Here is a 24,745-nt window from a genome sequence, read left to right on the forward strand (position 1 = left end):
AGAAGGAATTTTTCATGACAGTAGGAACAAGTACCTTTGAAGATTAAGATGATGCTGGCTATTTATCTTGGTCATCTCGGAGGTGGCGGTGGAAACTCCATTGAATGGTAATATATTCCTGTGTGGACGGTGCCTCCGACAGGAATTAAGCAGTGTATGTTTTGCTGATTTTATGCAGTCACTGTTTTGGTGCTTGTTCATTCAGAGAATCTTAAGTAACAGGTACTGTTACTTAACTTCCGGAAGATAGAGAAAGAATAAAAGGATGTTATTTCCCTCATGTTCCCCCGTGGACTTCAGAATATGACTTCCTTCACTTTTATTCCATTGCAAAAGAACAATACAGGGGGAGGGAGTCTCAATTGTTTAAGATTTGATTAAAGCCTTAAAAGATGTTGTTTTCTCTGTTTTTAGATTTGGCTTCAAGAAATGCCCCATCAGGGGCTCCCGGTAGCGAACAGATAATGAAGGCACAACTGACGGCGCAGCATTGGAGGGGATGAGGCAACTGAAGTGCGTTCGTTATTTTGTCTTTCTATTTTTATCACTAATTGCCAGAAGGTTTAAATATTTTCACTCACTTTTTTTTTTTTCCTCCTTCTTCATCTCAGGACCTTGTCTACGTGGCTTAGTCTTTTCTCCAGATAATCGTGGATTTCTTTGGTCTGAGTTTTGTCCCCAAATGTCTTGTGAACTGTGTGGTAAGGAAAAAGAAGATCAAACAGAGAGCTTCATGTCTCTGTGGGCCTAGATGGAGAGAGAGAGAGAGAGAGAGAGAGAAAGAGAGAGAGAGAGAGGTCTATTCCTATCATCTTCTCCATCTTCATTGTTGACTATCTTGTTCAGGCCCCCAAATTGGGTTCATCCCCACGTCTTTTCCTGCTTTCACACCTGTCTCTCTTCTTCACATACACGATGGCCTTTTACTCCCAGAACTAGGATCCTGACTAGTATCGCCATGATCGGTGTAGGGGGCTTCAGGGAGATTCTTCTCAGATGCTGGAAATAAGAAAAACATAATGGACTTCTGAGAATTTGGCTGGAAATTTAATGCAGGATGAGCAGAATGTGTAAGCGTCAAGGATCCCCGAAGCTATAAAACTGACTATACCCGGAGCGGACGTGTGGACATACATAAGGTGAAAGGCTATCACCTACAGGAGCAGGGGCTTGGTCTTCCATGGAAGCATAAATAGCATCATGGAGTCGAACGTGGGCAGCGCCAGCCAATGCCACGCCAGGAAGAGAAGCTTAACCCCCAGAATGTGATATTCTGGCTCTTGAAGTTCGTTTGAATATGGCCATTTCCACGCCTGTAGGGACTCCCCAACTCCTCAAATCGGATTTTCAAATGTGACCAAGTGAGCTTCTTCCTGAGGAGGCCTTCTGGATGCCTTTTATGATCATGAAGATTTGCTTCTTTTTGGTGGTGGTTTTTATGGAGTGTGGTTCCTTACCAACTCCCAGGAGAAAATACTTTTTATTCTTCCTGTTTGGAAAGGCGGAGATGGTCTTTGGGGCGATGGAGTGGATCGTACCTTGGCAGAGCTTGATTCGACTCTGACAATTGGACACATGGAGTCATTGACCTTGAAAAACGGTTGCGGCGCTTGAAAAATTGCTGAGCTTGGGAATAACCGTAATTTTAGACGATCTTAACAAATCTGTGACTTAATTACATGCCTAATGTAGGGTTTCTAGAGATGATGTTTAGTATTGTTGCGACATATATTTGCTAATTCTTTTCTATTAATGTGTGTACGATATATTATTTAAAATGAATAATTCATTGCGAGTTTGTTTGATCAATTCTCCTGTGAGCTTCTTTGTCCTTGGAAACCCAGAGGAGTAAAATACTACATCTGCTCTTGTGCCTGTCCATGAATGAGTGGATCTCAACGCCTAGTTGGGCAGTGATTAATCAGATCCGGCCTGCCCTGGAACAGCTGTGTCCAGGACATCTCCCCCTGGAGTTGGTCAGAAGCATAATTCACCTCTAGGGATGGCATATGTCTCCATTTATTTTACAATTTTGTGCAGGGAATTTTTTTTTTCGCTTTAAAATGCAGGTAATATTTTGGTAAAGTATTAAGAGAACCAGACTTGTGGTCAAAGATCAAGGTTCTAAGTCTGTCTCACCCCACTGATGAACAGATCGACCTTTGGGAAATCACTTGTTAGCCCTACATTGTACACTAGGGCACAGTTTAATATTCTCTTCTTTAATTACCTTGCCATGTTGTCAGGAGCAACAAATAGATCAATACATATGAACAACATGTCATACTGCATATATACAGAGAGACATACAGTCAGAGAGCGAGCGCACCTCAAAGTAGGGAAACAGTTAAAACATCGTGCGTTTCCAATGCATGACGTTTGTTCTTCCTCCTCTATACGTACATGCTGGGCTACAATGTCCACAGCCCAGGCTCATGAGCAAAATCACAAATTTTTGGGTTTCCTGCGCCCGCACTTGATACTCCTGGGCGTTTTCCTTCCCTTTAATGGAAGAACCCTTGATCTGTGATGTCCTGAGGCAATCCCGACATTTTGGGATTTGTCTTAGTCATCTCAAATTTAACTCTGGCAATTAGAATTCCACCCTCTGCACAGGCACCACCGAGGGCCGCATTGGGGCTGAGCGGGCACATCTGGCCCATGGGCCCCCCGCCCCCCGCGGCCGCACCGGGGGATCCAAGCCTCTCATCTTGCTCTGTCTCCCTTTGCCCAGGGGCCGCGTTCTGGCCTGGGGCCACCTGTAGCACGTGTCCTGCGGCTCTCCCCACCGGCCCTGAGACCCCCTGTTTGGCCAGGCCCGTGCTCCTGTGGCCGGGGGGAGGCCGATGGCTCCCAGCAGCCCGCCCTCATCTCCCAGCTTGGGCAGTGGGGGAACTGGAGGAGGGGGCTGTCTTGTTGCTTCTGCTGGATAATATCTCATTCAAGTCCTGCCGATTAAAGCCTGAACGGAGGCATTTTGAACCTAACGGTCAAAAATCTGTGATTTTTCACTGTGATTTCTCTGCCAGTGCTGGATGAATAAGCTCTTGGTAAAAGGGGAGAAACTCAACGAATAAGGTGGACAGGGGGGCAAAACGCATGGATTATATGCTGTCACATGAATTCCTTTTTGCTCAACTCCTTTTTGACGAGAAGCCTCATAGCATTGCTCTAAAGGTTGATTTCTGAGAAAGGTGAATACTTCAAGTGTGAACGTTGAACATGTGGATCTCCAAAATAGTTTTATTTATTTTTAAAAAATTTTTTCCCCAAATAGTTTTAAAAATATTCCTAGAAGCGCAAATCATAAATACGACACATACTATAGTAATTTCGTTCTGTTGTAAACAACTTTGTTTTTCTTGTATTCTCACAAAACTGTTTGTTGGATGACTGCGGCCCTTTGAGGAAGCATGTGTCCTGATAAAATAACTAAGGGGTGTATTGTTTAGGAGATGAAAGACCTCTGTGAAGTGCGTATGGGCTTCATTGAGATGCTTGTGTTTTTTAATTAATGCTGATCACTTATGTGCACACTAGGAGGGCTTAAAAACAGTAAATAATTAATTACCTTTAAATATTTGGAGGAATATGAAATGAGGTCATGATGTAAGCCAGATTTAATTCAGAAAATTATTAGAATGACTAGATCATATTTGTACTTGGTACCATATTTGTAGAAACAAGAGAGCTTGGGGAATAGGAAATGAAAAGAGGAAAGAGGTCAGAGATTCCATGAAATATTAAATATCAAACAATTTTGACATAGAACACATTTTTTTTCCTGTTTCTGTTCTAACAACAGATACATGGTGAACGAAGCAATGGCCCTACTCTTCGAGGCGAACAGGCTATTCAGAGCAGGAGGCAAGCAAATACAATAAAAAGAAAGAAAGCAAACAAAAAGAATACCACAAGATACAATGCCGTAAATGCTATAATCAGATTGTGATGAAGTCGTGTCTGAATTCTACAGGAGACAGAGAGGATGCGGAGAAAGGGGAGCCCTCGTGCGCTGCGGGTGGGAACCCAAGCTGGTGCAGCCGCTCTGGAGAGGAGGGTGGAGGGTCCTCAAGAAGTCCCAAATAGAGCTGCCCTACGACCCAGCAGTCGCAAGGCTGGGGATTTACCCCAAAGATGCAGATGCAGTGAGACGCCGTGACCCCTGCACCCCGATGTTCACAGCAGCAATGTCCACAGTAGCCACACTGTGGGGGAGCCTCGGTGTCCTCAGACAGATGATGGATGAAGAAGCTGTGGTCTGTGTATACACTGAAATATTCCTCGGCAATCAGAAACAACAAATACCCACCATTTGCTTCAACGTGGATGGACCTGGAGGGTATGATGCTGAGTGAGGTAAGTCAGTCGGAGAAGGACAAACATTATATGGTCTCATTCATTTGGGGAATATAAGAAATAGTGAAAGGAATTATAGGGGAAAGGAGAGAAAATGAGTGGGAAATATCAGAGAGGGTCACAGACCATGAGAGACTCCTAACTCTGGGAAACGAACTAGGGGTGGTGGAAGGGGAGGAGGGCGGGGGATGGGGGTGACTGGGTGATGGGCACTGAGGGGGGCACTTGGCAGGATGAGCACTGGGTGTTATGGTCTATGTTGCAAATTGAATTTAAATTAAAGATTAAAGAAAATAATTCTATGGGAGGAGAACACCAGGATCTTCATGGAATTGCATCGTGCGCTCATGCACAGCATGGGCTCCGTTGGCCCTAAGAGAAGGCGACAGGCTTTTCCTCGGAGACGGACGTGCTGGTGTGCAGGGGGGCCAAGCAGGCCTCGTCCAGCTCCGGCATCAGGGTGCCCGGAGGGCAGTCAGCAGCACGGCCCCAGCCTACGGCCCAGATGCAGTGACATGTTCAAGTATTAGGGTTTCTGTGTCACTGGGACTGGGGGAGAGGTGTGCGGTCAGTCAGGACAAACAGGGCAGCCCCCGAAGCACCGAGGGCCTGAGCTGCCGCAGCCCAGCTTCCCCAGCTGCTCCAGGGGCCCAGGGAGTGCCCCCCGCCCTCCGGGACTCACCCCACAGCCTGGCCCGACCCGCAGGCGGGCACTGCAAACGCTTCCTGATTTATTCGACTCAAGGCGGGGTGCCCTCGGCAGGTGCTGCTCTTCGGGGCCTCCTCCCAGCGGCCCTCAGGGCATCCACGTAGCAGGGCCCTTCCAGCTCCTCCGCAGCTTCCTAAGCCCGGCTCTGCCCCCCGCCCAGGGGCCCCCGGGATGGCTGAGGCATCAGGGTGGGTGCAGGGGTGTGTCCCTGGGGCAGGGGGATGTGGTGAGGGCCCTGGGGTCGGTCCCTGGGGCAGGGGGACGTGGTGAGGGCGCTGGGGTCGGTCCCTGGGGCAGGGGGACGTGGTGAGGGCGCTGGGGTCGGTCCCTGGGGCAGGGGGACGTGGTGAGGGCGCTGGGGTCGGTCCCTGGGGCAGGGGGACGTGGTGAGGGCGCTGGGGTCGGTCCCTGGGGCAGGGGGACGTGGTGAGGGCCCTGGGGTCGGTCCCTGGGGCAGGGGGACGTGGTGAGGGCCCTGGGGTCGGTCCCTGGGGCAGGGGGACGTGGTGAGGGCCCTGGGGTCGGTCCCTGGGGCAGGGGGACGTGGTGAGGGCCCTGGGGTCGGTCCCTGGGGCAGGGGGACGTGGTGAGGGCCCTGGGGTCGGTCCCTGGGGCAGGGGGATGTGGTGAGGGCGCTGGGGTCGGTCCCTGGGGCAGGGGGACGTGGTGAGGGCCCTGGGGTCAGTCCCTGGGGCAGGGGGACGTGGTGAGGGCCCTGGGGTCGGTCCCTGGGGCAGGGGGATGTGGTGAGGGCCCTGGGGTCGGTCCCTGGGGCAGGGGGACGTGGTGAGGGCCCTGTGGTCGGTCCCTGGGGCAGGGGTATGTGGTGAGAGCCCTGGGGTCGGTCCCTGGGGCAGGAGGACATGGTGAGGTCCCTGGGGTCTGTCCCTGGGGCAGGGGGACGTGGTGAGGGCCCTGGGGTTGGTCCCGCAGGGAGGGGGAAATGGAGATGGCGCCGACCGGATAATGAAAGGCTCCTCTGCCAATACTCCCCCCCTCCCCCCAAGTGCCAGGAACCAAGAATTCTCGTAAGATCTTTCTGGGATGAAGGTTTCCTTTCAGTGCTGATGTCACCCTGACCTGACGGGCTCTGCAGGTGCAGGGGCCTCCTGGGAGGAGCAGCCTGCCTGAGGGGTCTACACAGCCTCCGTTCAAGTGTCTGCCTCCGGGGGCCCTTGGGCGGCTTCGTGACTGAGCATTTCCCTTCAGCCCAGGCCATGACCCCGGGGTCTCGGGATCGAGTCCTGCCGGGGCTCCCTGCATGGAGCCTGCTTCTCCCTCTGCCTGGGTCTCCGCCTCTCTCTCTCTCTCTGTGTGTCTCTCATGAATAAATAGGATATTTAAAAAATAAAATATATAAATAACTAGATAGGTAGAGAGTCAGGTGCCCGCGGCAGGCGCCCTGTCGTGTTGTCACCGCCGGGCCGAGGGCGCCCAGCCAGCTGACGCACACTTTACACAGCCAGAAAGTCAGGTGCACAACAGTAGGGGGTCATTCCTATTCTTAATAAAGTCTTTATTTTAGAACAGTCTCAGAATCTTGGAGAAACCATGAGGCTGTGGAGCTTTCCAGAAGCCCCCTGTCGTGTGTGCTGTCGTGAACACCTTCATTGCTGGGCCGCACTTGTCCCAGGTAATGAATCGCTATGGACACGTGCTTAGTCATTAAAGTCCACCTTTCCTCAGATTTCCATAACTTCCACCAGAATGTTTCCCCTGCTGCCCAGAGTAACGGGGTGTCCAGCCCAGCACGTGCTGGGGCCCCGTCATCTCCGCGAGGCCCTCCTGGCTGCGACCGGGATGGCGGCCCTGCGTGTCTCTCGGCCTACGTCTACACCAGCTGCCTCGGGGGCCAGGCCCCGATACCCACCTCCCAGGGTCGAGGGGCAGCTGGAGGGGGAGAAGCAGGCTCCCTGCTCAGTCCCAGGACCTGGAGATCGTGACCTGAGCCTAAGGCACACATTTAAAGCCACCTGGGCGCCCCCTACGTAAACATTTGATACGATTTCCTTTCTCTACTATCTCAGCATGTGTATTAATCATGCTTCTTTGTTTATTTATTATTTTTTTTAGTGGTTGCCCTGGAGTTTACAACATGCATTTTTAAGTAATCTAAGTCTACCTTCAAATAACGCCAAAGCCCTTGAGGACTAGTGCGGGTAGTCCCAGTTCCTCCCGCCTGACACTTATCCAAATGCTATAATCACTCAATACAGTGTTACTATGGTTACTTTGAAAGAGATTTTTTCTTTTAGATCAATTAAGAATAAAAAAAAACATAAAGGGTTTTTACCTTTATTTCTCCTCCAATCCTTTCCTTTATGTGGATACACATTTCTGACATATATGATTTTATATCTGACCTATGTCATGTAATTTTCCTTCTGCTCGGAGAAATTATTTTAGCATTTCTTGCAGGACGAGTCTGCTGGCAGTGAATTTCCTCAGTTTTTATTTGACTGATCATGTGTCTTTGTTTCTTCTTAACTTTTAAAAGATATTTTCTATGGACATACAGTTCTAGGCTGCAGTCTTTTTCGCTCATGCTCTTATTATGTACACGGTTTCTGTAGATAAGCCCCTTGTGATTCCTATTCTGCTCCTCTATAGGTAAAGAATTTTTCTCTTCTGCCTTTTTTCAAGATTTTTTCCTTGTCTTTAGTTTTTTGAAACTCGGAATATGATATCCGGAGATGTGCTATTTTTTGGTGCATACCCTGCCTGGTTTTCTTCGAGTTTCTTGGATCTGTGGTTTGGTATCTTTCATTATTTTTGAACTGCTTTTAGCAATTACTACCTCAAGTATTTCTTCTGCTCTGCTCTCTCTTTTCATCTGGTTTTCTAATTCTGTGTACATTACACTTTTTGAAATTATCCCTAAATTCTTAGATATCTTGTTCTATTTCATTACTATTACTAATTTTTGGATTTTATTGACAAAGTCTCTATTGATGTAGCCTCAAGTTGCCTCCTGTGTTGAGTCTCCCATTGATCCCATTGAAAGCATTTTCCCCGGGGCCCCTGGGCGGCTCAAGGGTTGAGCAACTGCCTTTGGCTCAGGTTGTGATCCTGGGGTCCTGGGATTGAGTTCCCACGTCAGGCTAGGTCTCTGCCTCTCCCTGGGTATCTCATGAATAAATGAGTAAAATCTTTAAAAAAAAAAAAGCATTTTCTGTTTTTATGAATGTTGCTCATGTTTAGTCTTTATTTTTTGGAGAGTTTCCATCTGTCTGCTTACATTATCCTTCTGGTTTTACATGTTTTCTACTTTTCCTACAGTGTCCTTACTACATCAATCACAGTTATTTTAAATTCCTTGTCCAACAATCCCGACATGTGTATGGTATTTGGGTTCTAGTGATTGCTTTATCTGTTCAGACTGCATTTTCTTACTTTTCTGGTACGCCTTGTAATTTTTTGTTGAAAGCTGGATGTGTTGTACCAGAAAGAGGAGCTTATCTAAATATTTCTTTAGTGTGAGGATTTATGTTAATCTGTTAGGAGTTGGGCTATTTTTAATGTTTGCTGTAGCTTTTCATGACCAAGGCTTTGAACTCCTTTGGTGTCCTTGCTTTTGTCTCTTTGTCTTCTTAACTTTGAGTTTCCCTAAGTACTTTTGCTCTCGGAGACTCTGGATTTTGCCGTTTCAAGTGTTTGCTGCGGCATGTGAGCCCTACTGCTGTGGTGGTAAATTGTGGCCAATGTGGAGAGGAGGCAGGCTACAGTCTTCTCATTAAATCTCAATCCTTTAGCCATCCTGTGTCTCAGGACCATGACCTTCACTGTTGTGTCTCTGGTGGTACGGTCCCCCCAGCCCTGTCCCTGTCGCCTACTCTCTTCCTTGCCTGAAGCATTCTCCATCTATTTTCGTGAGCCATGACCTCCTGTTGCATATGTTTTTCTCCCTTTAGGTGAGGCAGGAAAGCTAGAGCAGGATGGCAGGGGAAGAATGCCCTTCCTCCAGATGGGATAAATCTCTAGCAAATTCTTTCCCTCCCCCACCCAAGAGAATAGGCTTTTGTTATGAAGAACAGCCTGCATATGTTTCATAATGAACAGTTTTCCCTTCCTTCTGCTAGAGTTATATGAGGTTTCTTTTTCGGACCTCCGCTATGAACCCAGAAGGGCTGTTGGAGGTAAAACCTATGACAGTGTAGTGGGTCCCGTTTAGACTGTGATACCTGGGAGTTCTGCCTCCAGTAATTCACTGACGTTACCATTGAAGTATTCCCGCCCCCCTCATGGCTCCTGCAGCTTTGGCACCGTCTAAGCAGATCTCAGTGTGTGGGGGGACCACACACACAGTTTCTTCAGATTTTCACCTGGCAGTTTGCCCTACAGCCTTAGTTCTCTGATGGGTCTAAAAAAAAAAGTCATTTATTTTCAGTTTATCCAGCTTTTTCTTGTAATGATGGGAGTGACAACTGGTAAGCTCTTTACATGTTGGAGATAAAACCAGAAGGCCAACATTATTTTTTATGTAAATGGCTTGACCAATAAAATCCAGAGTGGGACAGGTAGCTTGTTCTCCCAGAGGTCTCATATCAGTCGCTCCAAATGTTCATTAAATGTTATCTTACTCCTCCTACAACCGCTCTGAAGAGAATTAAAGAAAATCATTCTAACTGTGGAGCAGGGACTATCTTGGAACAGAGGAAGCTTAAATCACTTGCCAAATTGATGTAAAAGCATCACAGCAGGGCAACCCCCGCTCAGTGGTTTAGCATCCCCTTCAGCCCAGGGTGTGATCCTGGAGACCTGGGATCGAGTCCCAGGCAGGCTCTGTGCTGGGAGCCTGCTTCTCTCTCTCTCTCTCTCTCTCTCTCTCTCTGTGTGTCTCTAGTAAATAAATAAAGAATCTTTAAAAAAAAAAAAAACATCACAGCAGGGACGCCTGGGTGGCTGAGCGGTTTAGCGCCGTCTTTGGCCCAGGGCTGATCCTGGAGTCCTGGGATCGAATCCTGCTGGTTCCCTGCATGGAGCCTGCTTCTCCCTCCTCCTGTGTCTCTCCTTCTCTCTCTCTCTCTCTGTCTATCATGAATAAATAAATAAATCTCAAAAAAAAAAAAAAAAGCATCACAGCAAAGCCAGTACAGGCCTCTGTTGCAGTTCCTCCCCTCAGCTGACTCTCCCTTTCTCTCAGTGTCTGCCGCCTCTTCCTACGAGCAAAATGTGGCCCTGGGTTTCACCCTGGAAATCGGGGTGGGCCGCGGGCTAAGCCGTGATAATTTCCACACCTACAGCATCATTTTTTTTAAGAGAGAAAGAGAGAGAGAGAGAGAGCGCGGGAGGGGCGGCGGGGAGGGGCAGAGAGTCCCAGCCCCAGGTCGTGACCTGGCGCCCCCAGGACCCGCCCCGCCCCTGGACCCGCCGCCACCCGGGCTCTCCTCCCCAGGGAAGGCCCCCCCCCCACGCTGTGCGCCCGCCCACAGGTGCAGCAGGTGCGGGGCCTCTGAGGCCTGCTCGGGGCGCGGCGGGGGCGGGGCTCGTCCGGGCAGCAGGGGGGGGGGGCGGGGGCGGCAGGGTCGCCGCGGCCCGGAGGGAGGGGCCCGGGCACTGGTGGCCGCAGTCACCTGTCACCTGTCACCCGGCTGCAGGCCGCACGGAGCCGCGGGAGCTGGACGGGCGGGGGCCCTGGTCTCTGCGGTGACGGTGACGGCGGGCCGCGGGGCGGGGCACCTGCGGGGAGCGGGGGCACCTGCGGGGAGGGGGGGACCTGCGGGGAGGGGGAGGGGGGCGGGGCACCTGCGGGGAGGGGGGAGGACCTGCGGGGAAGGGGGGACCTGCGGGGAGGGGGAGGGGGGGCGGGGGCACCTGCGGGGATGGGGGGACCTGCGGGGGGGGGACCTGCAGGGCGGGGGAGGGGGGCGGGGGCACCTGCGGGGATGGGGGGGACCTGTGGGGAGGGGGGTACCTGCGAGGGGGGCGGGGGCACCTGCAGGGCGGGGGAGGGGGGGCGGGGAACACCTGCGGGGAGGGGGGCACCTGCGGGGAGGGGGGGCGGGGGCACCTGCGGGGAGGGGGGGGACCTGCGGGGAGGGGGAGGGGGGCGGGGCACCTGCGGGGAGGGGGGAGGACCTGCGGGGAGGGGGAGGGGGGGCGGGGAGCACCTGCAGGGCTGGGAGGGGCGGGGGGGATCCGGGGGTGGCGGGTGCGGACCTGCAGGGAGGGCTGGGGGTGCGGTGGGAGCTACGGGGCGGGGGTGGCAGGGGGTTGGGGGCACCTGCAGGGCTGGGGGGCGGGGGGACCTGCGGGGGGGGGACACGAGGGGCGGGGAGACCTGCGGGGCGGGGGGGGGCGGGGGGAGGCCCGTTTGCAGGCCCCTGGCTGCGGGGTCAGAGGGGGGAGCACAGAGCCTGGGGCTGCGCGGGAGCAGGGCCAGGTCCGGCCCGAGGCCCCGCCGGGACAGGTACCGGTACCAGAGCCGCCGCCGCGCCCCCCACCCCCCCGCGGGACACCGGCCCAGCCGAGACTCGCCTGCGGGGCCCCAGCGATGAGGCCGAGCAATGAGGCCGAGCACCGAGGGGTCAGGGGTCGGAGCGCGACACTGGGGCTGAGGGTCGTGCACGGGGGCAAGTGGCCCGGGGCCCAGGCCAAGCTGCAAGTGCTCTGAGCGCCGGGGACTCGGGAGGTCACCAGGCCCCAGGCCCAGGCCAGGGGGGCACAGCTGGAAAGGGCCGGTGGCCCCAAGTGGTATTTGGGGGCAGAAGTGGGTTAGTGCTGCAGCGCACCCTGAGTCTGAGTTGGGGTGTGAGGCGGGAGCTGCGGAGAGGAGGCACCAAGCGGCTGGGCCAGGAAGACACCTGCACCCCCCGGGGACACCCTGGGGACAGCTGTCACAGCCGCACCTGCTGGGAGACGGAGTGAAGGAAGCAGGCCCAGCCAGGCGTGCAAGTCAGCTGCACCCTCGTCAGCCCCACGCAGAGCACACTGAATCCTGGGGAACCCAGCTGGGAGCCCCCACCAGCCCCCCGGGCTGTGCTGATTCTGGTGAAGGTGCTGGGGCTTTCCATTATGACAGCGACAGCCTGTTGGATCTGAGCTGCTCCCAGGTCGGGAGGTGACCTCGGGGCCTCTGTCTTCAGCCCAGGGCGCTCGGAGAGGCAGCAGCTGACACCTGCGGGCTGCCAGGCCTCCGGCACCTGGAAGAGGACGCTGCGGCCCTGGAACGGGGCCTGGCCCCCCGCGGCACCCCAGCTTTGCAGAAAGTCCTGGGAAAGCGGAGGAGGGTGGAAACGGCCGGAGAGGAAGCCGTAGCCGGTGATGATTTCAAGGGGCGGCCGTTACCCTGAGCTGGTTTTATTTTGCTCGAAGCGACCTTTGCCCTCTCTTAGTGCTTCCTCATTTTTAAATTCCGTTTTTATTTCCTAAAGTTCCCTTAGCAATGCCTGCTCGGAAACACGCCCTTCACCCGACACGCCAGGCATCTGAACCCCAAAGCATGCCCGGGCCTGGCCTGCACTCCCGAGCTGCACCAACGGTGGCCCTGGCCGCGGCCTCCTGGTGTCTGGTGATGAGACCGGGTCTCCCTGCCCCTGAGCTGCGGCAGTGCAGGCCCGCCCCGAGCTGCCTCTCTGCAGAAGGATTGGCAGGGGTTCCCACAGCAGCCAGGAGCTCCAGACCCTCGGCCTTCCTGGCACCCGGCTCCCGATGTGGAGGCTGAGAACATTAAGGCCACTCCACCTCAAGTTTAGCGTTGGCACAGGTACAGCCACCCCAGGCCCCTGTGCGGAAGAGCTGAACTTTACGGGAAAAATGCAGAACACCCTTGACAGAGACGGAAAGTCCCGTATTGGAGTGAAAACAGAGCTTAAGAAATTCCCGCACTCTTTCTGAAAATCCCCTAGACCAGCCCATAAAAACCCAGCTGTAACCCCCCTCCGGGTCCAGGTCCCCGCTCCGCCCGGTCGGGTGCACTTGGACCCAAGCTCGAGCTTGTTAATGAACATAAACCCTCGTGGGCTTGCGTGGGGGTCGGCTCCTTGGTGGTGTCTCGGATTCACAGTCTTGGGCACAGGAGCCCCGCCTAGGCCGCACCACCTTCCTGAGCCGTCGGGTGCTCTTGCGCGTGCTCTCCCATCCTCTCTCCACTTTCAGGGGATCCTGTGTGTGTTTTGCTCTGCAAAACGTTTGGAGAAGGACACTTCCTCACTTTGGAGCGGTTCACTAATGCACCAGAGAATGGGTTTGATAGTGTGAGAGCAAAGGAAATCTCTAGTCCATCATGCATCTAGAACCAAAGACACTGGGGACGTGATAGGAGGGAGATGAAAACATGAAACAGAAATCTCAAATTTCTGGGACGCCCGGGTGGCTCAGCGGTTGAGCGTCTGCCTTCAGCCCAGGTCGTGACCCCGGGGTCCTGGGATTGAGTCCCACGTCGGGCTCCCCGCATGGAGCCTGCTTCTCCCTCTGCCTGTGTCTTTGCCTCTCTCTCTATCTCTCTCTCTGTGTCTCTCATGAATAAATAAATAAAATCTTAAAAAAAAATCTCAAATTTTTAGATTAGAAAAGTGTAATTATGATGAACAGAAATATGGAAGTCAGGAGAGACAGTCTTACTTTTTTAAAACAGTTTGGGAGGAAGGTGGTTATGTTCCAGTATATTCTATGAGTGATAATATAAAAAGTTTAACTACTTGACCGTAAACTAGTATTGAATTTTTATGCAAAAATATTTCAGATAAAAGCTAGAACAGCTGTCAGGGCTATTTGGTAACCTACAAATAGTACAAATATATTTAATTTGAGAGTTTTTCCTTATTATCTTGGGGAGGAGAGTATTATATTTAGGATGGGATGTTTAACATAAATTTGTGGTAATTCAAGGAGTTGGATGCTGAAAGTGTGATCAGCTGTGAATGAAAGTGGATTACATTAGTCAACATTAGCTATTTATGTAAGGGAAACACTATATCAATATAATTTCAAAATGAGACATGTATATGAAACATTTTGCATCTTATATCAGGGTAGCCCCAAATAAACCATATTGACTGATTTTGTTGTAAGATGAGAGTGTAATTTTTTGAACCAACTATTTGCTTAGCTAACACAACACTGGTAATTTTAGGAGCTTGCTAATATGTTTTGGTGTTTTGTAGGAGACATTCTCCTTTTCCACCTTTTCTTTTACTTTTTATATTTTTTTCTTAGCTATTTTTTTTATTCTTATTACACGTAGACTTTCAAATCAGTTTAATTTTTCCTCCTTTGATATCTTGTATTTTTCTTGTTATTGTGCTAAATTCATGAATTAACTTACTTTATGCCTTTATTATGTCTTCCTCTTAGAAAATATGATGTGACTTTTTATTATTACTTAAATATTAGGTTTTATCTCCTTTAGAAGGGCTTACATTTTTTTTAACAATAGGGCTCATACATTTCTTGCCAGCAAAGTGTTAAATTATTAAGAGAGAGAAAGAGGTGAGGTGGCGGAGAAATTGATCCGAAATCGTAGAGACCAGAGCTGCACGTCTGCAAACAGGAAAATGATCCATATAAGGTAGGAACTGTGCAAAGTTTGTGGGAGAAAAGAGCCACGGCACTGCCCTGAGGAGGAAGGCCTGATCTCAGAGAAGGTAGTTGAGAGGAAGGAGAAGAGAGAAGGAAAGCGCACACACACACGCACACACACACGAGTGAACACACATGCAAAGGTCTGCACAAGAGGACGATTTCCCAAAACCATCGCTAAGGAAGAAGGGAAGGTTAGGTACCACCAGCCGTCTATGAACGCTGGAGCTCAGAGTCTGAATTTCGGGTGTCGGCGCCCTTGTCAGCTCCTCCCCTGGGAGCCACGCAGGGATCCGGTGGGAGAGCAGGGCTGAGGATCCCAGGTCCGGGGGACAAGCGGCTCCCCTGCTGGGAAGGCATTTGGAAGGGGTGCTAGGGCCTCTCCCCAGGCAAAGAAGCGTGGGGACCGTGGATGTGGCCCGCGCCCCGCTCCGCTGACTGAGGGCAGCAGCCCCGCGAGCCTGTGCTGCAGGGGCCACGAGTCTGAAGCGCTGCCCGGCCACTGCAGTGTTTGCTGGGACGAGCCTGCGCCACCACCACCACCGTGCGAGGAGACCCCCAGTCAGAGGATCAGTGCAGGTGTGTGTAGGGGGGCGTCTCGGAAGTGTGGGGCTTTGAACCACAACCACGCCTGAGATAAAACACAGGCCAGCTGCCCCACACAGCAGGGGGACACTTTGGACAGACAGGATGAAGGTGGGGGCTGACAGGAACCAGGGACGCAGAAGGACGTGGTTTGCACCTCTCTGAGGGTTTCCCGAGGGGGGGGGGCATGCATTTCCTGCGCTGGAGAGGAGAATGGGGTGAAGCCAGCATCTAATGTCCTGTGGGTTTTTGTTTGCTTGTTCCTTTCTTCTTCTTTTAAAAAAATTTTGTCTTTTAAAAATTTGTATTTATTAAGTTCTTTTTTAAAAGACTTTATTTACTCATGAGAGACACAGAGAGAGGCAGAGACAGGCAGAGGGAGAAGCAGGCTCCCTTCAGGGAGCCCGTTGTGGGACTCTATCCCAGAACCCCGGGGTCATGGCCTGAGCTGAAGGCAGACACTCAACTGCTGAGCGCCCTTAGTGTCCCTTGTCCTTTTCTTTTTAAATACAGAAAGAGCATTTTTTTTTATTTTTGTAAGTTTTACTTTTATTTGATTTTTTTATTTTAATTTTTTTATTTCTTTTTTTCTACCTTTTCTTCTATCAGGCTTTCCATAACAAGCAGACCAAAACACATCCAGGATCTAGCTTTCTTTATGTATTTTATTTCATGTTTTAAAATGTTTTGAAATTTTTATTTTGCTTTTTGTTTTTCCCCTCCAAAATGAGAAGGCAGAGGAATTCACCCCAAAAGGAAGAACAGGAAGAAATGATGGTTAGAGATTTAATCAATACAGTATTAGATTTAATCTAATACTAGATTTAATCAATTCTAGTTTGAACTAGAATTTAAAACGACAATTGGGCAGCCCTGGTGGCTCAGTGGTTTAGCGCCACCTTCAGCCTAGAGCGTGATCCTGGGTCCCAGGATGGAGTCCCACATCGGGCTCCCTGTGTGGAGCCTGCTTCTCCCTCTGCCTGTGTCTCTGCCTCTCTCTCTCTCTCTCTCTGTCTGTCACGAATAAATAAATAAAATAATAAAATCTAAAAAAAAATAAAACAACAATTATAAGGATACTAGCTGGGCTTAAAAAAAGCATAGAAGACACTAGAGAATCCCTTACTACAGGGATAAAAGAACGAAAATCTAGTCAGGCCAAAATTAAAAATGCTGTAACTGAGATGCAAACCAAATGGATGTCATAAAAAATGAGAATGGTTGAAGTAGAGAAATGAATCAGTGATATAGAATATAAGATTATGGAAAATAATGAAGATTTAAAAAAGAGAGAACCAAGGGTAATGGATCATGAAGGTAGATTTAGAGAACCCAGTGATTTATTAAAATGGAATGACATGCATATCATAAGAGATCCAGAAGATGAAGAGAGAGAGAGTAAAAGGGGCAGAAAGTTTATTTGATCAAGTTATAGCTGAAAACTTCCCTAATCTGGAGAAGGATGCAGGCATCAAAATCCAAAATGCACAGAGCACTCCTATTAAATTCAACAAAAGTCAACCATCACCAAGGCATAATATAGTCAAATTCACAAAATACATAGATGAGGAAAGAATCCTGAAAATAACAAGGGAAAAAAATCCGTAATCTGTTTAGGAAGAGAGATTAGGTTTGCAGCAGATTTGTCCACAGAAAGTTGGCAAACCAGCAGACAATGGCAGGATATATTCAATGTGCTGAATGGGAAAAATATGCAGCTGAGGACATCTAGCAAGACTGTCATTCAGAATAGGAGGAGAAATAAAGAGTTTCCCAGACAAACAAAAGTGAAAGGAGTTAGTGACCACTAAACCAGCCCTGCAAGAAACATTAAGGGAGATCTCTGAGTGGTGAAAAAAGACCAAAAGCAAGGAAGACTAGAAAGGACCAGAGAACATCACCAGAAACACCAACCCTCCAGGTAATACAATGACACCAAATTTATATCTGTCAATAATCACTCTGAATGTAACCACTTAGATCCTAAATGTTCTGACCCAAAGACACTGGGCATCAGAATTTTTTATAAAAAAATAAGGCCCATGTGTATGCTGCCTACAAGAGACTCATTTTAGAGCCAAAGACACCTGCAGATTGAAAGTGCGGGGATGGGAACCCACTATTAATGCTAATGGACGTTACAAGAAAGCTGGAGTAGCCATACTTATATCAGATGAACTAGATTTTAAAACAAGCCTGTAACAAGAGATGAAGATGGGCATTACATCATAATTAAGGGGCCTACGCATCAAGAAGTTCTACCAATTGTAAATATTTATGCTCACAACTTGGGAACACCCAGATATGTAAATTAGTTAATAATAAGCATAAAGAAATTCATGGATAATAATACAATGATAGTGGGCGACTTTAGCACCCCCTCTTACAGCAATGGACAGATCATTTAAGCTGAAAATCAATAGGGAAACAATGGCTTTGACACACTGGACCAGAAGGACTCAACAGATATATTCAGAACGTTTCATCCTAGACCAGTGGAATACACATTCTCTTTGAGTGCACATGGGACATTCTCCAGAATAGGTCACATATTGGGTCACAAATTAGCCCTGGACAAGCATGAAGAGATCGAGATCATACCATGCATATTCTTAGACCACACTGCTATGTAACTTCAAGTCAACCACCAGAAAAAATTTGGAAAGACCACAAATACATGGAGGTTAAAGAATATCTTACTAAAGAATAATTGGGTTAACTAGGAAATTAAAATAATTAGTACGTGGAAGCAAATACAAATGAAAACATGACAGTCCAGGGGGATCCCTGGGTGGCTCGGCGGTTTGGTGCCTGCCTTTGGCCCAGGCCGCGATCCTGGAGTCCCAGGATCGAGTCCCACATGGGGCTCCCGGCATGGAGCCTGCTTCTCCCTCCTCCTGTGTCTCTGCCTCTCTCTCTCTCTGTCTATCATAAATAAATAAATAAATAAATAAATAAATAAATAAATAAATATTGAAAAAAGAAAAAAGAAAACATGACAGTCCAAAACCTTTGGGATGAGCAAAGGCAGTCCTACAAGGGAAGTATATTGCAATACAGGCCTACCTCAAGAAGCAAGAGAAGGCTCAAATACACAACCCAACCTTATACCTAAGAAGCTAGAAAATGAAGAGCAAATAAGGCCCAAAGGCAGCAGAAGAAGGGAAATAAAGATTAGAGAAGAAATAAATGACATAGGAACAACGACAACAGCAACAAAACCACCCAGTAGAATAGACCAATGAAACTAAGAGCTGATTCTTTGAAAGAATTAGTAAAATGGATTAGCTACCCCTGGCCAGATGTATCAAAAAGAAAAGAGAAAGGACCCAAATAGATAAAATCACGAATGAAAGAGGAGAGATTGTGCTCGCTTCAGGAGCCCATATACTAAAATCACAACCAACCCGCAGAAACACAAGCAATTATAAGAGAATACTATGAAAAATTATATGTCAACAAGCTGGGCAATCTGGAAGAAATGGAGAAATTTCTAGAAACTTACAAACTACCAAAACTGAAACAGGAAGAAATAGAAAATTTGAAGAGACCCACAACCGACAAAGAAATTGAATCGGTAATAAAAAATCTCCTAACAAACAAAGTCCTGGGCTAGATGGCTTCCCAGGGGAATTGTACCATTTAGAGAAGAGTTAATACCTATTCTTCTCCAACTGTTTAAAAAAAAATAGAAGTGGAAGGAAAACTTCCAAACTCGTTCTACAAAGCCAGCATTAGCTTGATTCCAAAACCAAAGACCACACGAAAAAGGAGAATTACAGGCCAGTGTCCCTGATGAACATGGATGCAAAAATGTTCAGTAATATGCTAGCAAATGGAATTCAACATTACCTTAAAAGGATTATTCACCCACAACGAAGTGGGATTTATTCCTGGGCTTCAGGGGTGGTTCAATATTTGCAAATCAATCAGCGTGATACATCACATTAACAAAAGAAAGGATGGAAACCATATGATTCTGTCAGTAGATACAGAAAAAGGATTTGACAGGGCATAGCATCTACTCTTGATAAAAATCCTAACCAGTAGGGATGGATGGAGCGTACCTCAGCATCAGGACGGCCATTTACAAAAGACCCACAGCTAATATCACCCTCAATGGGGAAAAACTGAATGCCATTCCCTTCCGGCCAAGAACAAGACAAGGATGTCCACTTGCACCGTTACTATTTAACATGGTCCTGGAAGTCCTACTTCAGCAATCAGACAACAAAAAGAAATAAAAGGCATCTGAGTTGGCGAGGACGAAGTCAAACTTTCGCTATTTACAGACAGCATGACACTCTGTAGAAAGCGGGAAGACTCCACCAAAACGATTGCTAGAACTAATACATGAATTCAGTAAAATTGCAGGATATAAAATCCATGTGCAGAAATCTGTTGCACTTCTATACGCCAGTAACAAAGCAGCAGGAAAAAAAAAAATCAAAGAATTGGTCCCATTGGCAATGGCACCAAAAGTCTTAAGATACCTAGGAATAAACCTAACCAAAGGGGTAAAAGATCTGTTTACTGAAAACCATAGAGTACTTAGGAAAGAAAATGAAGAGGACACAAAGAAATGGAAAAGCATTCCATCATCATGGATTGGAAGAACAACATTGTTAAAATGTCTTTACCACCCGAAGCAATCTCCACATTCGGTGCAATCGTTATCAAAATACCACTTGCATTTTTCACAGTGCTGGAACAGATAATCCTAAAATTTGTATGGAACCACCAAAGCCTCTAAATGGCCAAAGCAATCCTGAAAAAGAAAAACAAAACTGGAGGAATCACAATGATGGATTTCAAGCTACATTACAGAGCCGTGGTCACCAGGACAGTAGGGTACGGGCACAAAAACAGGCACACAGATCAATGGGACAGAATAGAAGATGCGGAAATGGGCCCACAACTATACGGTCAACTCAGCTTCCACAAGGCAGGAAAAAATATCCAAATGGAAAAAGGACAGTCTCTCCAACAAATGGCGTTGGGAAAACTGGACACCAACATGCAGAGGAATGGGATTAGACCACTTTTGCACACCACACACAAAAATAAACTCAAAATGGATGAAAGATCTGAATGTGACCCAAGAAACCGACAAAACCCTAGAGAAGAACACCGGAAGCAACCTCTTTGACCTCGGCCATCCCAACTTCCTACTAGACACGTCTCCAGAGGAAGGGAAACAAAAGCAAAAATGAGCTACTGGCAACTTCCTCAAGATAAACAGCTTCTGCACAGCGAAGGATACAATCCACGAAATTAAAGGCAGCCTACGGAAGGGGAGGAGATATTTTCAAATGACATAGAACTTACCAAGCTCAACACCCCAAAAACAAATAATCCAGTTAAGAAATGGACAGAAGACACGGATAGACACTTTTCCGAAGACGACGTCCAAATGGCTGACACGTGAAACGATGGTCGACATCACTCATCGTCTGGGAAACGCAAGTCAAAACCATGATGGGATTGCACCTCACCCCTGAATGAGGGGTGGCCAAAATGGCCAAAATAACCAACACAAGAAACAACAGGGCTTGAAAGGATGTGGAGAAAGGGCAACGCTTTTGCACCGTGGCGGGGAATGCAAGCAGGTTCAGCCACTCTGGAGAACCGTATGGAGGTTCCTCAAAATGTTAAGAAAGTTAAAACCCTACAGTCCAGCAACCACACGACTAGGTATTTACCCAGAGGACGCGAAAATACAGATCCGAAGGGGCACACGCACCCCGATGTTTACAGCAGCATCAACAGTAGCCAAACTATGGAGAGAGCCAAATCAACTGATCAACCGATGGTCTCTATTTCCCAATATTCACTTAAAAATACCGATTCCTTGTATATTTTACCTATAAACATTCCTGTGGTACTTATGGATACAGATTTGAAGACTGTGACAGATTGTGTTTTCCAAGACCGTGGCCACCAAATCTCCTCTCGTGCTATTCTATGATGTGACCCTGCGCTTCCTTTATCAAGGGCGGCTACTCTGCCTCCCCTGGGCCAGTAGAGCACTATGGAGGTGATGCTTGGTGACCTCCGAGGCTGCACCATAAAAATATTGCAGCTTCTGTCGTGTGCACCTGAACGCGGGTGCTTGGAGGCCTGAGCCACCACGTCAGGAGTCTGACTACGCTGAGGTGGTCAGTCTGTGAGGAAACCACCTACGTGGAAAGGCCACGCGGAGTTGCTCCCGTTGGCAGTCCTAGTCCTCCAGGTGCCCGGCCCAGCACCAGACAGGCTGAGTAAACAAATATCAAGACGATTCCAGTCCCTGGCCATCAAGCCACTTCTAGGCTTCGACTCTCCCCCTTGGCCTCCGAGATCACCCGGACTCCTGACCCCGAGTCCATGAGCATGTACGATGGTGAACTTTATCTGAACCCTGTGCTTTTGGAGAACAGTAATGGTCAACACACCTCACCCTTCTGTGTTCTGGAGAATTTTTTTTTTTTCGTGGACATTTTTTTTTTTTTTGGTCTGTTTTGTTTGCTTGCCTTCTGCTGTGAACCAATTATTACCTGTGACGAGGCCAGACACAGACCCTCCAAAGTCCTTTTCTTTGTCTGACAAATGATGCGCGGACTTCTTTATCTTCACTGGCCAATATGGGTAAGATGCCAAATGACTTGATAAACTCCAGTCAAGCTCCTCTCGCGTCCCCAGGCCTTAGAACTATGGCCTACATTTGATCTTAAGCAAATATTGCAAAATGGAGTGACCCTCACTGAATGGTCCCTCCTGAGCATCTGATGACTGTGGAGACAAATAGCTCCTTCTCCACTGTCTTATCACACCACCTGCTCACTCCATTCTCCCCCATTCAGCTCTTTCCACTGGGCTGTTTTACTTCTCCCCGTGAAGGAAACCCCTTCCTGTTCTGCTTTCAAGCACAACATTTGCAGATCTTAGGGTTCAAGCCTTCTCCCTGTTGTAATAACTCCCTTCCCTGCATTATTGCAAGAGTCCCCTTAATGTAGGCTCCCCTTACTCGTACAAGGATTGACTTTTTTTTTCCTTTGACAGCTGAATAAAATGATTAATTTATTTTGCTAAGTAACTGGTTAATTAATGGACTTTGGTTTTTTATTCTTTCCAAAATTTTTCAAAGGGAAGCAAAAGTTTTGTCAATATTGACTCAAAAATTTAGCACTGTAGGAAGGGTTTATTTCGCCATAAAAGTATCCGAAATATTTTGGTTCGGATAGTTACTAAATAGTGATTTGAATAACTTTTTAGGTTTTTGGTCTTTATTTGAGTGAATGGGCCATTTCCTTGATATATTCTAGAAATCTCCACAGTTTTCACTGTAGCTGAGTACATAATAATACAATTTATTTAGGTCCACCCATAGTGTCATCTATTAGTAGATACAACAAGATAGATGTTGAGTAAGAAATGTGTTACAGAAGCTTGATTTTTAAGACTCTGCCTTCAGCTAGAAAAGAAATCTACTAATTGGGCATTGATTCGTGCTAGGTCTTTCACATTCATTACCTCATTTAACCTACAAAGCAACCTTGAGAAAAAATGTATTTTTAATTACACTTTTATAGATGACAAAACGGTCTTCCTCATGATAATTGAATCGCTTTTTTGAAACTTTTGTTCTCTTTAAAAATAAAACTAATCAAAAAAAATAAAACTAATCATTCACATCATAGAAAAGACAAAATCAACGCTATGGAAGTGGAAAAGCACTTCCTTAATGTTTTCATGGCAAAGATAAGAGATGACATCATCTTGTCCGTCCACAGTTTTTATTCCACGACAACTAAAATTTTAGGAAGTGACAGAGAATCGCGGTCCACACACAGGCAGCGGTAAGGATTCCGAATCTGGATTGTGCATGATGGCCCTTGGCGAATGTCCTGTCCTCTCTGAATTTCGGCTTGGCTGCGTCTCCTACGTGTAGGGCCTTGAGATGGAGATGCTACGTTCTGATCGCATAGAGTTCCTGAATATTGCAAGATTAAATAAAATGAGGTGATGTGCTCCGCAACTTGGAGACTAGCGTGCTCTGCAAAAGCAACGCACGTCAAATCCAAGAGCGATGCACGGAGAAGCGGGGCCTGTTCCCGTGTACCTTTCACTTGGTCTTAACTTCCAGACCACGTTTGCTGAGACGGTCCTCCTAGAACGTTTCTCAGCTATGAATTCAAAAGTCTTATCCTGACTTCAAGGTCTTCCTCAAACGCCCCCCATTAGTCCGACCCTTTTCCTGATCCTGTCGGTTGTGTGCGGCCCCTGGCTCCTTAACACGGTTCCGTGGCGACCTGTGCTCCTTTTTACGATCTCACGGAGCCCTTGCCTCTGCGGTTTAGGGCCAACTCCAAACAGGACGGAGAGCGATGCTAGGTGAATAAAAACGGAAGAGTGAGCCCGTCTGGGGAGAGCCGAGGAGTGGCCGTCCCGGGCTAGCACGCCGTGGCGAACCGTAGCCACGTCCAAACACACAAAGGGAAGGTCAGTTTTTAGTAGGTTTTAGGAAGAAACCGGGGAGGGTTGTTGTGAATGAAATCTTTTTGGAAGAGAGCAAGAGTTCAAGGTTGGCTTGGCTGCAGGTGGTGGTTAGGGAGCTGCGGTGGGTGGGGAGGGATCTTCCTTCTCTACCCTAAAGGCAGGAGATAAACTCCACCTTTTTTTTCTTTTAACCTCTAAGTTTTTAAATCTTTTTTAAAGATTTTATTTATTTATTCATGAGAGACACAGAGAGAGAGAGAGAGAGAGACACAGACAGAGGGAGAAGCAGGCTCCATGCAGGGAGACCAAGGCAGGACTCGATCCCGGGACTCCAGGATCACGCCCTGGGCCAAAGGCAGGTGCTAAACCGCTGAGCCCCCCCGGGCTGCCCTTTTAACTCCACTTCAAGTGAGGTTTCCTTTATTGGTTTTCCCGCAGGTCATTCCCCAACTCCTGGAGGGAAGGGACTCCTTCCTATTTCCCGAAGCTTCTGTAGAACGTCGCCCTACTCTCTGTGGGAAGCTCAACACATATTTTTTTTTTTCCCAATGGGATTCTATAAAACAATTCTTATACTAATGACCTTTCTTTGAAATATTGTGAGAATAGCAACTTTAGACTTTGTACATAAAGACCGTAGGGTAAATAATAAAACGAGGGTGAGTAAGGTTCTATGTCTGATTTATCACTATTGTGAAATAATCTCAATTAATTTGATCGCATCCATATTCCTTGACATGTTGTTACAGTTTTTTATGTCCCCGTTAATGAAGTTTTATCTTTGCAAAGTAATAAAAAATATACCCTGTGATCTCAGGGTATATTTTATTAATATTCCTCTTTAAAGAAGATCTAAATTACATCAATTTCTTGACACCAGTAGTATATTTTACTCAATTTCTATTATTAGTTCCTTCAGGGTTATTCTCATCAAAAGAAGTGTATGAATTCCTTTTTTTTTTTTTTCCTGAAGGGTTTAACAGTCCTCAGTGCCGCAGCGAATACTTTGCTGTCTATTCCCAAGGACGGCTGACTTGCTCGGCACCAGAGTGAGTTACCTGAGGACAACCAGCTCTTTTGATGTGCTTTTCATTC

At 48.0% G+C, this 24,745-nt stretch overlaps 1 long non-coding RNA gene across 1 annotated transcript; it reads left to right on the forward strand.

Annotated features, from left to right (window-relative positions):
- The first annotated feature begins 236 nt into the window (after positions 1-236).
- Positions 237-4,465, forward strand: LOC140636198 (uncharacterized). Its single transcript, XR_012033494.1, has 3 exons — positions 237-513; positions 612-701; positions 3,806-4,465. It is a non-coding gene; the product is annotated as an uncharacterized lncRNA (long non-coding RNA).
- Positions 4,466-24,745: the final 20,280 nt, after the last annotated feature.

The sequence above is a fragment of the Canis lupus genome, chromosome 7, assembly GCF_048164855.1.
Source record: "Canis lupus baileyi chromosome 7, mCanLup2.hap1, whole genome shotgun sequence".
NCBI lineage: Eukaryota > Metazoa > Chordata > Mammalia > Carnivora > Canidae > Canis > Canis lupus.